General features: G+C 47.2%; 1 protein-coding gene across 1 annotated transcript in view; it reads right to left on the bottom strand.

The window, feature by feature from the left end:
* TBC1D14 (TBC1 domain family member 14) overlaps positions 1–14,864 on the bottom strand; it is a 127,217-nt gene that overhangs the window by 90,598 nt on the left and 21,755 nt on the right. The window lies entirely within an intron of this gene.

The raw sequence follows: 14,864 nt of genomic DNA on the forward strand, positions 1-14,864 counted from the left end.
TGAGTTGGCTTTATGTTTAGGAGTTTATTTCTGGGGACTCTTTTTTTTTTGGAGAGGTTTCTGCTATAGGGCGCGTGCACTCGCCAGACAGACAGAAAGTGAGAAATCACTCCCCAGGGGGGATGGCCATGCCGCAATCCCTTCTCCTCGATTCTCCTCTCGGGATCTTGGGCGGGCGGGCACGCACGTGCCTGGCGTGAGTTTTAAGCCACCAGGTCCGGGACTCGAACTGCAGTCAACTACACTAGCAACATAGTCATTACGCTAACTGCTGGTCCCCCAACAGTAATTTTTTTCTTCAAGGTTTTCAGACAATCCTACTATATAGCTAGGGCTGAGCACTTTGCTCCTTAATTAATAAATGCTTTTCCTTCCCATGCTATCTTGTTTCTTTAAACAATGTTTTAATCTATATGAATTTAAGATAACTCCTTTCCAGCAGTTCCCATGAACAGCAAATTATCTTTTATTAATAGATTTTGCTTTAAGTTACTTTGATATCTCTACTCACAAAAGCAAAGTCAAACGGTAAACACCTGCCTTACAACAGAACTTTTCAGGTACCATTGTTATTCTTTTTTTAAAAAAGTAATTTATTTTTTATTTACTCATTCATTTTATTTTAATTTTACCAGAGAGAGAGAGAGAGAAAGAAAACAAGCTGCCAGGTCTGGAACCTTGAACCATGGTCAGCCATGAGGGAGTGTCCACACCCTAACCCTCACACCACCTGCTGGTCCCCGCCATCGCTATTCTTTAGTTTCCACTGATCCAGGCAGTTTCCTAGCCCAGGTGGCTTCCCAGGTTGAGTAGAGTGTACCCTTCCACTCCACCCAGGCCATTGGCAAACCAAGGCCATTTCTCCCAGAACCCAACTGATCCCTTGTCTTCTCTCGTACAGAAAACCCCTAGCTCAGAGCCTGGCACAAAGTAGCTCCAACCCTGAGGATTAAAACAAACCACTCTTGGGGCCAGCAGGTGGCGTAGTAATTAAGGCACTGGACTCTCAATGGATGACTAAGGTTCCAGTCCTAAATATACTGGATTGAAATTCATGTTGGGTGTATGTGCATGTGTGCTGAAAATCCTGAGAGGAGAATGGAGAAGGGATTGTGGCATGACCATCCCCACCCCCTGCCCCTAGAAGTGATTTCTCACTTTCTGTCTCTCTGTCTCTCTGGTGAGCGCACATGCCCTATAGCAAAAATCTATCCCTTAAGACAAAACAACAACAAAAAAAACACTCTTGCGGGACCGGCAGGTGGTGTGGTGGCTAAGGATGCTGGACTCCCACATGGCCAATCACGGCTTAAGTCCTGGGCCTGGCAACTTGCTTTCTCTCCCTCTCTCTCTCCCTCACTCTGCTCCTCTCTGGTCAAATGAACAAAAATAAATAAGGAAATAAATAAATATCTAGATGGGTGGATGGATGGATGGATGGATAGGTAGGTAGATAAAGTTAAATAAAATAATTCTTAAAAAAAAAAAAAAAAAAAACACTCTTACACCAGCCCCAGGAATACAAGTCCATGTGGTATAAGTGAAAAGAAACAGCCATATCCCGCTGCTATCAGGAACCATAAGTGGGGATTAGTTGGGAATCAAAGATGACTAAGATTCAGATCCTGTCCTGAGGAGCTCAGACTAAGAGCAAGACACATGAGACAGCACTGGACTACAATGGGGCTACAGAGAGACAGAAAGAGCACAGTGTGCCTTGGAAGAGGCCACCTCTGCCCTGGGGTCCCTGGAAGACTTCCTAGATGGCCTAGGTGTCAGCTGTGCTGAGCTGTACAGACACTTGCAATTAAGCAAGGGGACACGGGGCAGGGGGCTAGGGAACCCCACGCAGAGGCAAGAAGGGGCAAAGCAGTGGTGTTACGCTCCATCCCATGCAGGTGGGGGACAGAGAGAAACTAAAGGCATCCTGGTATTGTATAGACCAGAGGACCCGGGAAGGACAAGCCATCCCAAGCCTCAAGTTACAGTCACCAACCAAAGGTATATGACAAATGCCGATAGCTCTTCAGCCACTGTCAGGGCTGTCCTCATTCATAAAACAGAGTCTGGGTTCTTGCTGCCAGTAACTCACACTGAGGACACTGGCTCCTGGCAGTGCACACCACCACCTCCAGAGAAGACAGGTCAGAGCTGGGCAGGGATGGGGGTCATGGAGCAGCAAGCACTTCTGGGAACCTGTCCTGAGGAAATCATCGGAGATGCAGACACAGCATACCACAGTGCCACAGGTAACTTCATCATCAAAAAGTGGAGGCAAAACCATTTCCTTATTGGTGGACAAGTAAATGATTCACAGGATGGAATAATACAAAGACATTAATGAGCATATAAAATTGTTTTAATTCTGTGGGGAAATACTTTCTCTGAGTAAAAAAGCAGACAAGAAATGGCAGCAACAGGACACACTTTTATATGCTTAACATACACAGAAAATCTGTAAGGAAATAAGAAAGAAAAATTAGTAGTACGTATAAAAGTAGAAAGAACAAAAACAGATTGATACCAAAATCCAAAGAAGGGGTGCTCGGGTGAAGGGACTGCACGTGGAGGGTTTCTTTTCTTTCTTTTTCTCTCTTTGGCTTGGCACAGAGGAGCTCAGCAACCTCATGTGGAAAACGACAAGCCCACAAGATGGAAAGAACGGGAGGGAGCATGAGCTGGGAACACACGTCTTCGTGTTTGAGTCTTTTATATTTACACACGTGTGTGTGTGCGTGTAGAAATGTACATATATATTCATTTGTTACAGCAACTAACATAGGCCTTACTTATACATCCGTGTGTTTGCCACACCAATTATGACTGCCACTCAATTCCTCTGCTTTAAAAATGACTGCTCTCAAAGGAATGGAGTCTGCCCAATCCAGTGCAAAGACTTAAAGTGAACCAACAGCCAGGTACGAGGGCAAGGGCTGACCCCGGAAACATTTTTCCTCATCCACTGGCCTCTGGCCTTTCCTCTTCAGGCCTGGCTCCTTTCCACCTCTGCAATAGGCAGTGTGATTTGGAAGGGGGGCAGGGGGGTCTCCTCTTGACTACCCTTCCTGTGCCCCCCAGCAGGAAATGTGCTTCGCCCAGGTTTTAAACATAAAAAGAGATTCGAATTTAAATACAACCCCTAATTTTCAAACACTTACAGACATGTACCATTCCTGTGACACTCTGTACACAGGGCCTGGATTTTAAAAGTCTCTTGCTGGAAGCAAAGGGGAATTAACAGGAAAACTGGACTTCTGTGGGGCCCAAAATGGCATTACTCAAATCTCGATGACTCACCATTCTTCCACACACAGAAACTTACAGGAATCCTGAGATAAACCACAACTACCTACAACAAAGAATCAGCAAAATGGAACTGAGAGAACTCTCAGTTAGAAACCAGTTCACACAACACAAACAGGAACTGATTTGATGTGGCAATCTGGTAAAATGCATGTGCACGTGAAAAACACAGAAGACAAAAGAATTTAATGTTCGCTAAACCAAATACCTAGCATTTTGAAAATAAACCTGTGAACACTTCTAAGTAAGTGCTGTTCAAGGTAGAAAATATGACAACACCGTTTTCATTGTTTTGTTGTTCCATTACACACTAGTTTTTAAGGTAGAACAAACTGACACCCATCTGGGCAAAGGGAAGTTAATTTATGAGAAGAAAGTAGCTGGCAGCTGATGAATTGCTTTGCAGAAATGGGTTTCTCAAAACCCATGTCCTCCTCCAGTTCAGCAAAGTCTCCCACACTTCCCAGTGAATCAGCCCATCCCAGGGTGACCGGAAGCTCACTGACGGCAGAGCAGGGTGGGCAGCTTCATTACCCGACCACAGATTCGGTGCACTGCCTCCTGAGTGCCAGCACACCTGAGGATGGTCCCTCAACAGGAAGCTAAATGTATCTTTCTTTTCATAAAAATTGTCATTTTAACTATTTTTAAAAATTTATTTTACCTTTATCTTCCTTGAGTCAAAAAGAGAGAAAGACAGAGACAGCACTCCCAACAGGTCTTGCCATCAAGATCCGCCGCCAGCTTTGGCCAGGTGTGGATCACGGCCACACACACCTGACACGTCCACAGAGATCTCTGAACGTAACCAGGAGCCTTCCCATTGGGCCTGCCTCACAAGAGCACTGCATTTGACCACTGCACCACTGTCTGCTCCTCCCAAATGTACCCCACAAGGAGCAGATCCATTCTATTACATCCATTACAGAGCTAGCTGTGAAATTGCTGACTTCACCCACACTTTCCAGAAACCAGAGTAGAAACTCCTGAGAAGTTAGGGTAGAACTTGCAAGGTTTATCAGGGACACGACTGGGCTACCAGACAGGTGATATAAATAGTGAAAGCCGAAGAGTTCTTTCTGGCTCAGTGAGTGCCACTCCTCTTCATTACTGACTAAGGCACCACCGTCAAAGTGCTCATCTTCCCAGCTGAGGCAACAGGAATTACAACATCACACCAACATAAAGTGCCTGGAACTTTTAAAAAGAAGCTTTCCTCAGATACAGGCAAGTTTCCTAATCCAACCAAGGGAAGGAAACAGATCAACAAGCCCTGCTGGGACACAGAACACCTATAGAGAACTGGGTAGACAGAAAACCCAACTGCTGGCCTGCTATTAATCAAGTCATTCACAGCTCAAGAGAAACCTCATGTGTTCCCCCTTTAGGACTGATTCGATCCCTCATTCCTATCTTCCCTTCTCTGCTGCTCATCTCTTGGGCAAGTCAGCACTCACCAGCACACATGCACGCATGCATTCCCTCACTCCACTAGCAGGGATCAGCTCCCTAATACTTTCTAGGGCAAGTACAGCAGCACTGTGAATGCACTGTTTCATTATTGCCATTCGGAGATAGGAAAACCAAGGTTCTGAAAAATAAAGCAATTTGTACGGCCACCCAGACGAAATGGCAGAGCAGACACTCAAATCTTTGGCCCTCTGGCTGCTCTCCTTGAATCCTTGCTGAGTGCTCTGTTTCAAGCTGGAAGGCACGGAGACGCCTTCAGAACATGCCTGAGAGGTGCAGGCTCCTCCACCTCCACCCTATATCCTCCTCAGATACTTAAATGTGCACTAGGGTTCGCAGGTAGTGCCCAACAGGACCTCAGCCCAGATTCCCAACCCCGGTTCCAGAGGTTCCAGAGGAGGAGGGAGGCAGCAGAGCAGCCAAGTGCAATGCAGAAAGGCCTCCCCACATGCCGGCCTCCTGCCTCCCTGTGCTCTCCCCTCCCCCACAGGTCTGGAAGGGTTTTCTGTGAGCTTCTCTAGGCTTCACCTACTTCATTACTAATTTACTTGTTTCACAACCACCATGTGCTACTTTTTATACATTAAAGAGAGCAACAAAGGTTAAAAATAAAGTCTCACTTTGGCTTTTGGCTCAGAAGAAGCCAAAGTGCAGCTTTCTTCACCTGTCCTGAATCTGGGTTCATCCGACACCAGGCACCTCTACCATGCCACCCAAGTTTGACCCAGAGATCAGTTATTCACTTGGGGTATACCTGTGGCAAAGTCAGAGCCATGTCTGCTCTGGTCCCCAAGACTGGATCCCCAGGTTTGTCTCCAAAAATGGTTGGTGATGCTATCACTGAGGCAGCTGGTGTCTAGAAGGGTCAGGTGAGGCTGACCCAACCCTACAGGACAGACCCAGAGGCTGCTTTAATGGACCAGCAATAACTCAAAACTTTGCAAAGCTGACCCACGTGGGATGGTTCCAGGATTGCAACCAGGCTTCCCTGAAAATATCGGGTGCACACCCGCCTCTGATCCGGGGCTGGCCGAGGGTGGCAGACCCTGTTGGGAGTGCTGTCTCTCTCATGGAAGAAATTTACTTTTTTTTAAAGTTAAAAAAAAGGGGGGGGGGGACCAGCAGTTAGCGTAATGGCTATGTCGCTGGACTCCCATGTAGTCGATCGCGGTTCACGTCCCGGACCCGGTGGCTTGAAACTCACACCAGGCGCATGTGTGCGTGCCCAAGATCCTGAGAGGAGAATGGAGGAGAAGGGATTGTGGTGTGGCCATCCCCCCTGGGGGGTGATTTCTCGCTTTCTGTCTGTCTCTCTCTCTCTCTCTGTCTTTCTGGCGAGCGCACGCGCCCTCTCGCAAAAACCTCTCCAAAAAAAGGGGGGGGGGGATTGGGGACAGCCCTATAGGTAAGTGGTTAAGGGAGCAAGGTCTCATTTGCCAGCTAAGCAATTCAAATCCCACCCCAGGGCCAGCCGGTGGTACGATGGTCAAGGCAGCTGGATCCCACACAGTTGACTTCCCTGTTCAAGTCCCAACCCTTAAGCTTAAAAGACATGTAGTAGAACACGTGTGGGCGCATGCCCGAAATCCTTAGAGAAGAATGTAGAAGGGAATTGGCATAGCCATCCCCCAGGAGGCAATTTCTCACTTTCCCTCTCTTTCTGTCTACATGTCTCTCTCCAGCGAGAGCACACTCCTATAGCAAAACCTTTTTAAAAATTAAATCAATCAGGACCAGCAGTTAGCGTAATGGCTATGTCGCTGGACTCCCATGTAGTCAACCGCAGTTCGCATCCCAGATCCGGTAGCTTAAACACACCTGGCGCGTGTGTGTGCGTGCGTGCCCAAGATCCCGAGAGGAGAATGGAGGAGAAGAGATTGTGGCGTGGCCATCCCCCCTGGGGGGTGATTTCTCGTTTTCTGTCTCTCTGTCTCTGTCTGTCTGGCAAGCGCACACGCCCTATAGCAAAAACCTCTTCAAAAAAAAAAATAATAATTAAATCAATCAATCAATCCCAGCCCCAGTGGCTGGAAAAACACACCAGAAGTGTATTCATGCCTGCCTAAAATCCCAACAGAGAAATCAAAGAGAAGGGATTGTGGTATGACACACACCATTGGAAGGGTCCTTTCTACCTTTCTCTGTCTCTGGTGAGTACATGCACCCTCTGGCAACTACAAAAATAAACAGACCAGACTTAGACTGAGGTGGTACCTTTTGCTTCCACTTTGATCTTCGAAGCTCTCAAGGAACCGTCAAGAGACAAAGAAACAGACATATTAAATACAGTAGAAATAGCAGGATCAGCAGATGGTCTAATGGGTATGTCGCACATCCGTAGACTCCCACATAGTTGACTGTGGTTCAAGTCCTGGACCCAACTGCTTAAAACTCACACTGGGCACATGTGCATGCATGCCAAAAATCCTGAGAGGAGAATGGAGAAGGGACTGCACTGTGGCCATTCCTCCAGGGGGTGATTTCTTCCTTTCTCTCTCTCTGACAAGCACACGCACCCTATAGCAAAAATCTCTGTTTAAAAAAATTTTTTTTAAAGTAAAAACATCTCTTCGGATGAGGTTGGCATACTATCTGACAACAGAAGTAGCACCAATCCTTAGCCAGAGAACTCTCTGGAATGCTTAGAGAACACCTGGGGACGGCCCAGTCTGTGGGCTCTATGCTGATGGTGCCACCCTCATCACAGTACAGATGACATCCACAGGGATGCAGTGGAATGCCCAGCTAGTAAGTACAAAGGATTTCAATGAAGGATCATTTCACAACCAAAAAATAAATATTTAAAGTCACAGATCGTCCTCCTGACCAGCACTGGACAACAAAACTTCCCACAATGGTAAAAGGTACAAACCCAAGCTGTTTAACACAGCAGCCACTAGCCACATGTGACTACGGAGCGCTACAATGTGGCTAGCGCAACTGAGGAACTCAATTCCCATTTATGTCATTGTCATTTAAGAGCATCATGTGGCTAGTGGGTAGCCCACGGGATAGCACAGCTCTGGACTCTGGAATAAGCACCAACTGTGCCCAACAGAAGACTCCAGGGACCCACGAGGGGCAACTCTGCTGAGTGTGGTTGTTTCTCAAGGAGCTTAAGACAGGTAGGGAGAGGATGTAAAACACAGACATCCCAAAGACAAAGTCTTTGTGCCAGCCTCAGAGCCTCTGTCCGTGTCCTGTCCTTCAAGAGAACACTTTCACCTGATTCAGATCTCTGCTTAATGTCGCTTTCTCAACAAGGCCCTCTCTGACCATCCTATTGAAAATGGAACCTTCCCAGTTTTCCCACCTCCCACTTCTACCCCACCATCCCTCAACCTCGCCATGATACCCTGAAACACAGCATCTCTTATCTGCAACGCACCCTCGGTAGGCCGTATGTGCCATATGGCATTTCTACTTGGGGGAAGCAGGTGTGTCAACTGCTCCCTAGGACTGAGTCCTCAGGTAGACATTCCCTAAGGACACGGATGATGTCTGGATTCAACTATTTGTTTGGCGAGCACTTACTGGGTTCTACCCAGGTGCCTGCACAGAAAGAACAAGAGGCAGTCCCCTGAGGGGCACTCAGTGATGGGGAGGACCCAGCTGGATAACACTGCAGGATGACAGGTGTCGTGGCAACAGCATGAGCTTGGGAGCGGAAATGTAGCAAAGGGAGCCCTCTACTTTGTAAGGATCCCTGGTGGATTCTTCCCATTTAAAGTGTGTGTGGCAGGGAGTGGCAGGAGGGAATCCACTCCAGGAGAGGGTCTCTGGGCCTGTGGGAAGGGTTTCAAGGTGATGAGAGGATGATTCAGGAAAGTTCTCCCTGTTGGATGGTACTGAGACTGCCCTACCGAACTCTGTAACATCGGGGAGAACTATTCCTGTAAAGTGATTAGCCCCAGATGCAGAGGGACTGAGTGGCAGAACTAGGGCAACTTCTACTGCTGCTGAAGAGGCGGCCACCATCTGACACCTGTGAGGCCTTCACTAGGTGAGCCCACAACAGCCCAAGGAATGGAAGCTGCTGCTCCCCTGCTGCACAACCTGGTCTTCATTCCTATAGACCTCATGCTGTCCCTGAGTGGGCTCCAGGCAGGACAGATACTCTGCAGAGTACAGAGGACCTGGGACAATGAGATACATGAGGGCAGACAAAACCACAGCAGCGGAGCAGCTGCAATGACACACGTATCCTCATCCCAGCATCTACTATGTCCCTCTCTTGTATGATCATGGCCTCCTTGAGGCATACAGAAGGCCTGTGAGGCTGGTCTTCACACAAAGGCTGCGAGGGCTTCCTGGCAGCGGCCAAGCATTTGAAGAAACAATTCAAGAATGTGAATCCTTACAGAAACAGGAGAAGTATCCCTGAGCGAACAAGCCCCATCTTCCTGGGAGGAGAAGTGTGTCCAGGCTGGCATCTGCTAGAGAATGCTAAGGGAATGCCAACCACAGATGGCCTGCTGGCAGTGAGGGGTAAGGTCCCCTGGAAAGGCTCAAAGATTGAAGAAGAGGAAGTAATGCCTCATCCCCATATGGTGACAGTCCATGTTCCCCTGGGACATTTCCTCCCGCAGCTCCTTCCTCTCGCGATAGCACAGCTTGATCTTTTCCAAAGGCTCATGTGAAGTTATGTTCATCCAACGGGAGAGTGCTCCAAGCAGGACAGCGGAGTCTCACATGGCTCCTTAGCACTGGGGCCATCAGTGAGTCCCCAGGAAGGGGGAACTGCACAGTCTACACATAGGGCCATTCACCACTGTTCTCCTGCAGCCTGACATGGCAGCCCCACACCCAGTGCCAGCCTCTCCCTGAGTACTTAGTGCTGTTCACAAATGGGCATTTTCTTATACCATGGGAAGAAGGCCTCTCTTAGGAAGACCTACTCCCCAAAGCAGTGCTCACCATAAAAATGCCCCTGGGATGACACTGCTGCCTTCCTCTCCTCACCCAACAGAGAGTTGGGATGAAGCATTTCACTTCCTTTCTTCAACATTCCCTGATGACATTCACCAAACACAGCCTGAGTAATGGTGGTACTGTCCAGGGCAGAGCTTACTGTCAGACAGGTACAGGCAGAGGGGTCAGCCCCTCCATGCTCCACTGCCACGTGGCTGTGTGACCAGAGGCCTCAGTTTACCCACACAGAGCAGGCCTTTCTGTCCTGCTCTTCCAACCTGCCCTCCTTTCACTGCCCCTCACCTTCCAGATAGCCACCAACCCCATACCCAGCTTAAAGGCCAGTACCCACTCTGCAGTCACACTTCACAGACCCTCAACTCCTGCCCCTCTCTTATTTCACTATAAGCACTCAGCAAAACCACAACCCTGCCCCACACACGTCGTCTGTGTGGAAGAACGCACTAGAGAAGAATACACAGAATGCCGACTGGTCTCCAGCCCCCAGCAGGACCCTGCTGCTCTCAGCGACGTTTCCCACCACCCTCTAGCTCACCTGGATGACTTCACACCTCCTCTCTCTTCACATCCAACACTCCATCCCCACTGCTATGGCGTGAATGCTTGTGCCCCTCCTAAAATACGTATGTTGAAACACTCATCCTCAAGTTGATGGTATTTAACTGGAGTCTTTAGGAGGCCATTAGGTCATAAAGGCAGAGCCCTCAAGAATGGGTTTAGTGCCCTTATAGGCATGGAGGTTAAGGCAGCTGGGTCCCACATGGCTGACTGGGCAGGTCGACTCTCAGACACTGTGTTTTGAAAATCGCACCAGGTACGTGTGCATGCATGCTCAAAATCACAAAATGAGAATGGAGAAGGGACTGCAACATGGTCATTCCCTAGGGGGGTGGTTTCCCACTTTCCCTCTCCATCTCTCTCCAGCAAGTACAAGTGCCCTATTGCAAAAACTTAAAATGAAAAAAGAAGCCCCAGAAAGCTGCCATGCCCTTCTATCATGTAAGGATATAAGAAAATGATGGCTGTCCATAGAACTGTGTTCAATTCCTCACCAGACACCAAATCTGGCGCCTTGACTTTGGATTTCCCAGCCTCCAGAACTATGAGAAATCAATTCCTGTTGTTCATCAGCCACCCAGTCCATAGTGTTCTGTTAAATAAGCCCAAATAGACTGAGACACTCATCCCCACTGTCAGCTGAGGGCCCTGATGCCTACATCACCAAGAAGAACAGCAATAGAACAAAGAACTTTCGCTGACAATAGCAAATGCTGGTGAGGATGTGGAACAATAGTTCTCATTCACTGCTGGTGAGACTGCAAAATGGTGTAGCCATTTGAAAGACTGTTGGTGGTTTCTCACAAAACTAACATATTCTTATATAATCAAGCAATTGCACTTCTTGGTATTTACTCAAAGGAGCTGAAAATTTAGGCCCACGCAAAAAACTCTACAGTGTGGTTAACAGCAGCTTTATTTATAACCGCCAAACCTTGGAAGCAACCAAGAGGTCCTTCAGTAGCTGAGTGAATAAAACTGGGTATATCCATGTAGTGAAGTATTATTCAGCACTAAAAAGAGATGCGCTATCAAGGAATGAAAAGACATGGAGGAAACTCTGGTTTATATTAGTGGGAGAAAGAAGCCAATCTTAAAAGTCTACATAGTATAGTATTTTCTTTTAAATTTTTTAAAAATTCTTTATTTATTTATCTTTAATTTGACCAGAGAGAAACAAAGAAAGAGAGAGAGGAAAAATGAGAAAGCAAGCCACTAGGTCTGGGACTCTTACTATGGTCCGCCTGTGGGAGTCCAGCACCTTAACCACCATGATACCTGCTGGCCCCTACTATATTATTTTCAATTGTATGACATTTAGGAAAAGGCAAAACTCTGAAGACAATTAAAAAAAAAAAATCAGTGATTGCCAGGGGCTAGGAAAGAATAAGGGATGGCTCTGGAACACAGAGTATGTTTAGGGTGGTGCAACCATTCTGTATGACACTGTAATGGAGGACACACATCTGTTCAAATCCATAGACTGCGCAACACCAAGAACAGAGCCTTACGTAAACTATGAACGTCTGGTGATAATGACGTGTCAGTGTAGGTTCACCAACTGTAACAAATGTCCCACTCTGGTGGGGGATATTGATGGTGAGGGAGGCTGTGTATGTGTTGGGACAGTGGATATAGGAGAACCCTCTGTAATTTCTGCTTAATTCTGATGTGAACCTAAAACAGCTGTAAAAAAAGTCTGAGTTTTTAAGTAAAGAGGTTAAAATTAAAAATCCATATTTACATGCACACACAAATGAAGTAACATTAGAAACAATAAAGTGGTCTGTATGCACTAGAAAAAGAAAGCAACCACTTCCACAGACTCCCACCACGGCATCTGCTCCACATCTATGCCCACATCCCTGGCAGTTGCTAAGCTAGATGACTCTCCCAGCTGAAGTCAATTTTCTTGAGCTCTAGATTTCACTCCTTCAGATACAACTCGAGGACAATGCCCCCAGCAACTCTGTCCTCTCTGATATGTTCACTTCATATTTTTGTACTAGGTTGTTCTAAACAGTAAACAAAAATACTGTTATTTCTCCAATTTTTTTTTATTTTTTTCAGATTTTTGGTATAGGGCACTTGGGCTTGCCAGAGAGAGATAGAGACAGACAATGAGAGAGAAAGTAAGAAATCACCTCCCAAGGGAAGTGGCATGTGGCAATCCCTTCTCCATTCTCCTCTTGGGATTTGGGGCACACACACATGCACACATGTCCAGCATGATTTTCAAGCCATCGGGTCCAGGACTCAAACCATGGTTGGCCATGCGAGAGCCCAGTGCCTTAACCACCATACCCCCTACTGACCACTATTTCTCCAATCTTTAAAAGAAAGAAAAGGAAAAAAATCTCACATCACTTCTTCCTCTGAGTATCACTCCATTTCTCTGCTCCACTCTGCAGGAAACCCACCAAAAGAACTGTGCTTGCTCTCCGTATTTTCTCTTCTCCCATTCTCTCTTAAATTTACTCCAGTTATGCTGTCACCTGCACCACTCCACAACACAGCTCCAGTCGAGGTCACCAATGGCCTCCTCACTGCCAACTGGGCAACAATGAGCCTTCATCTGTACTGCCCTACCAGCACTTCTGACCAGCTGACCACTCCCTGATGCCAATCCAGCCTGGTCTTCACTCGGTTTTCAGGACGCCACACTGCTGCCCTCTTACCTCACTGGTTCTGCCTTCTTGGGCTTCTGCTTCCTCTCTTCTCCCAGCTCTCAGTGCCGGCATGCCTCAGACCCACTCCTCGGTCCTCTTCTCTGTCCACACTTGCTTCTGTGATGACCTCACCTAGTTTCAAACCACATACAATGCCACAGCTCCAACAGACCCAAGTCCCCAAGTCCAGATTCCCACTTAATCACATACTCCACCACCTTGTAATCTCTAAAATGTCTCAAACCCACTCATCTTCCCCAAACCTGACAATGCTATCTCCCACTGACTGATGCCTTTACCTCCCACCTTTAACTTTTGAGGCCAAAAAGTTTAGTCATCTTCCAAAAATCTTTTCTTCATACCCCACATCCATTCTTCAAATTACATCTATTTCTTGGGATCGGCAGACAACGTAATGGCTACCTCACTGGACTCCCATGTAGTCGACTATGATTCGAGTCTCAGACCCAGTTTGGCTTAAACTCACGCCAGGCGCATGTGCATGTGTGCCCAAGATCCTGAGAGAAGGGATTGCGGTGTGGCCATCTCCCCTGGGGGGTGATTTCTTGCTTTCAGTATCTCTGTCTCTGTCTTTCTGGTGAGCACATGCACCCTATAGCAAAAACCTCTCCAGATAGATAGATAGATAGATAGACAGACAGACAGACAGACAGACAGACAGACAGAAAGATAGATACATCTCTTTCTCACCTTCTCCACAGCTATCACATCACTCAATCAAAGTCATGACCGTTCCTAGTCTGGACTCTTACAACAGCTTCCTAAGATCTCCCTGACTTGCCCCTTCCTGCCTGCCCAAAAGCCTACTCTCAATACAAGTAAAGCCATCCTGCTTAAACCTCAGCAAAGTCACTATTCACGTAGTAGGCAGATTCTAAGATGCCCCCCAAGATTTCTGCTCCCTGATGTTCATGCTCCATAAAATCCTCTCCCCTTGAGCACAGACATAAACTGTGAAAATGATGGAATAGTCACTTTGTGATTATGTTTTGTCCCATGGCACAGATGACTTTAAGAAAGGAATATTACTCTTAGGAGGCCCCCCCAACAGGTGTGCCCTTAAAAACAACTAGGGCTCTTCCTGGCAAAAGAGAATGTCAGAAGGATTCAACACAAAGGATATTGTCTGTTGCTGGCTTTGAAGATGGAAGGAACAACATAACAAGGATCTCAGATGGCTTCTAGGAGCTGAAAGTAGCCCCTGGCTGATAACCATCAAGGAAATGTGGAGCTCGGTCCTATGGCCACAAGGAGCCAAGTTCTGCAACAACCTGGAAGAGTCTGGACGCAGTTGATTCCCTGGTCAAGACTCAAGTGGAGATGCAGTTGCCAACACTGTGGTTTCATGCCTGTCATACCCTAAGAGGAACCTAGTCACACGATGACAGACCAGCTCTGCTATTTCAAGTCACTGAATCTGTGGTTATTTTTGATGGAGCAGTGAAAAACTAGTACAACTGCCCTGCTCAGAATTCTTCAGTGGCTCTCCACTGACTCTGAGCCAAAGCCAGCATGCTGCAATGCCTACATGCCCAGTCCCACTGACTGCCATCTCTTCCTTTTCTCAGTCCGCCCACAGGGGCCTTTTGCTCAAAGGCATCAGGCCTACAGGTGCCCTCACCCCGCCCCCATCACTCTTCTCCCAGTTAACTTCTCTCTGCCAAATCTTTACTTAAATCTCCCCTCCTGATTCAGGACTACTTTGACCAGACTATTACTTCTGTGACCTGTCTTCTCCAGTTCGCCCAGCACCTCCTATTGCTACCACGTTCTCATTTTTTCTATAATACTTATCGCTGCCAACACATGTACTTCACTTACCGCATTTATCCTCTGCTTCCTCCACCAAAACAGGAACTACTCGAGAGCAAACATCTTTGTTTTGCCCATAGAAATATGTATATATATATA

Source organism: Tupaia chinensis, unplaced genomic scaffold, assembly GCF_000334495.1.
Source record: "Tupaia chinensis unplaced genomic scaffold, TupChi_1.0 Scaffold000384_1, whole genome shotgun sequence".
Classification (NCBI taxonomy): domain Eukaryota; kingdom Metazoa; phylum Chordata; class Mammalia; order Scandentia; family Tupaiidae; genus Tupaia; species Tupaia belangeri.